The sequence below is a fragment of the Budorcas taxicolor genome, chromosome 2, assembly GCF_023091745.1.
Source record: "Budorcas taxicolor isolate Tak-1 chromosome 2, Takin1.1, whole genome shotgun sequence".
Lineage (NCBI taxonomy): Eukaryota > Metazoa > Chordata > Mammalia > Artiodactyla > Bovidae > Budorcas > Budorcas taxicolor.
This window is the reverse complement of record NC_068911.1, coordinates 58,082,559-58,085,590: the sequence shown is the minus strand read 5'-3', so window position 1 is coordinate 58,085,590 and position 3,032 is coordinate 58,082,559. Positions and strand designations below refer to the sequence as shown.

General features: G+C 36.1%; 1 non-coding gene across 1 annotated transcript; it reads right to left on the bottom strand.

Moving 5' to 3' along the window:
- Positions 1-1,885: 1,885 nt before the first annotated feature.
- LOC128044120 (U6 spliceosomal RNA) lies at positions 1,886-1,992 on the bottom strand. Its single transcript, XR_008199088.1, has one exon. It is a non-coding gene; the product is annotated as a U6 spliceosomal RNA (small nuclear RNA).
- Between the last annotated feature and the right edge of the window lie 1,040 nt (positions 1,993-3,032).

Here is a 3,032-nt window from a genome sequence, read left to right as displayed (position 1 = left end):
ATACTACCTTTAGGGTTTTCTATGTACAGAGTCATGTCATCTGCAAACAGTGAGAGCTTTACTTCTTTTCCAGTCTGGACTCCTTTTATTTCTTTTTCTTCTCTGATTGCTGTAGCTAGGACTTCCAGAACTATGTTGAATAATAGTGGTGAAAGTGGATAACTTTGTCTTGTTCCTGATCTTAATCTTTCAGTTTTTCACCATTGAGAATAATGTTTGCTGTAGGCTTATCATATACGGCCCTTACTGTGTTGTGATAGGTTCCTTATATGCCAATTTTTTGGACAGTTTTAATCATAAACGGCTGCTAAATTTTGCCAAAGACTTTTTCTGCATCTATTGAGATGACCATGTGGTTTTTATCTTTCAATTTGTTAATATGGTGTATCACATTGATTTATTTGCATATATTGAAGAATCCCTGCATTCCTAGAATAAAAACCCAACTTGATTATAGTGTATGAGCTTTTTGATGTGTTGCTGAATTCTGTTTGCTAAAATTTTGTTGAGGAGTTTTGCATCTGTGTTCATCAGTGATACTGGCCTGTTGTTTCCTTTTTTTCTGTCATCTTTGTCCGGTTTTGTTATCAGAGTGATGGTGGCCTTGTAGAATGAGTTTAGAAGTGTTCCTTCCTCTGCAATTTTTTTGAAAGAGTTTTAGAAGGATAGGCATTAGCTCTTCTCTAAATGTTTGATAGAATTCTCCTGTAAAGCCATCTGGCCCTGGGCTTTTGTTTTTTGGGAGATATTTGATCACAGCTTCAATTTCAGTGCTTGTAATTAGGTTGTTCATAATTTCTATTTCTTCCTTGTTCAGTCTTGGAAGATAGAAAATTTTTAAGAATCTGTCCATTTCTTCCAGGTCATCCATTTTATTGCCATATAGTTGTTCATAATGGTCTCTTATAATCCTTTGTATTTCTGCATTGTCTGTTGTAACCTCTCCTTTTTCATTTCTAATTTAGTTGCTTTGATTCTTCTCTCTTTTTTTTCTTGCTAAGTCTGGCTAAAGGCTTGTCAATTTTGTTTATCTTCTCAAAGAACCAGCTTTCAGTTTTACTAATCTTTACTATTGTTTCTTTCATTTCTTTTTCACTTATTTCTTCTCTTATCTTTATGATTTCTTTCCTTCTCCTAAATTTGGGGGTTTTTGTTGTTCTTCTTCTTTTCCCAGTTGTTTTAGGTGTAAAGTTAGGTTGTCTATTCGATGTTTCTCTTGTTTCTTGAGGTAGGATTGTATTGCTATAAATTCCCTCTTAGAACTGCTTTTGCTGCATCCCATAGGTTTCGAATTGTCATTTTTTTCATTGTCATTTGTTTCTAGAAATTTTTCAATTTCCCTTTTGATTTCTTCAGTCACCTGTTGGTTATTTAGAAATGTGTCGTTTAATCTCCATGTGTTTGTGTTTCTTACACTTTTTTTCTTGTAATTGATATCTAGTCTCATAGCATTGTGGTCGGAGAAGATGCTTGATATGATTTCAATTTTCTTAAGTTTACTGAGGTTTGATTTGTGACCCAGGATGGGGGTCTATCCTGGAGAATATTCCATGTACACTTGAGAAGAAAGTGTATTCTTCTGCATTTGGATGGAATGTCCTGAGCTATTGATGAAATCCATCTCATCTAATGTGTCTCTAACATTTGTGTTTCCTTATGAATTTTCTGTTTTGATCATCTGTCCATTGGTGTGAGTAGGGTGGTAAAGTCTCCTACTGTTATTGTGCTACTGCCAATTTCTCCTTTTATGTCTGTTAGTGTCTGTCTTATGTATTGAGTTGCTCCTATGTTGGGTGCATAAATAGTTACAGTTGTTATGTCTTCCTCTTGGATTGATCCCTTGATCATTATGTAGTGCCTTTACTTATCTCTTGCAATATTCTTCAAAAATATGGAATGCTTCATGAATTTGCATGTCATCCTTGCCCAGGGGCCATGCTAATCTTCTCTGTATTGTTCCAATTTTAGTATATATGCTGCCCATCCAAGCACAAGCCTGAGGAATTTTTAAGGCCACCTAATTTCCAGAGATAAAAAATCAATTGCCCAAGAGGGTAGGCCTGTTTACACGAAACAGACTCACCATCCTCTGTGTTTTAGGGGGAGGATCTGCATCAACATGGCTGTGGTGATGCTAGTCAGGGGCCAGGGCTGCAGCCTCTGTGGAGCCCTGGGCTCTCAGCAGTCTAGGCCTCTCCTCTCTGGACACTTTGTTCACCTATTGCCTCATTATATTCCCTTTTTTGTTTGCAAGTCTGTCCATATCACTGGAAGAATCATTAAATGACTTCCAGCATACTCTTTGAATAGGAGAAATGATAAACCACTTTTTAAAAATGTTTTAAGTTTAGTTTTATCTGGACTAGACAAGGATGATTGCTCTCAAGTTTAGAATGCTACAAAAATCTTGTCTGCCTTCTACTGAAAATTCTTCAAAAAAGCATAAGTTGCACAAATCCAGAAGTGAACTTGAGGTTCTTCTGTATTTATATGAACAAACTGTATTTCAGTTGTCAAGTGGCTCAGGATCTTTGCTATTCATTTATTTGTGGCAGATTAAACAGTCACCAGAGTATATATTCTATGGTTAAATTAACCTAAACTAGGTTAATTATGGTAGCAATTGAACCTCCCTCTGATACCTTGCAGATTGGACCTTGGTGTGACCATATTCCACTGTAAGCTACGGCTTACCAAACACAAACTTCTGACTGGGAGCAGTTTCAGAATCAATTTAAATTCAAATAAAAAGGCACTCCAGTGAGAGGCACATTAAGATGTTTAAATTATGGGGCATGTGGGATTCATCAAGCAAGGGAAGCTGTTGTAAATCAAGCTTATGGTGAATGGGTTAAACACACAAGGGGGTTTTAATGCATGAGCAACACTTCCTAGTATCTTTTTCTAGTTTGAGCAACTTAAATGGAAATGTTAAGGAAATAGCAAGGAGTAAATAAGGTTTATACCAACTACCAACCACCATATTTATAGTTTTTCACTATTACTGTCATGCCAGCTTTAAAAATAAGGAA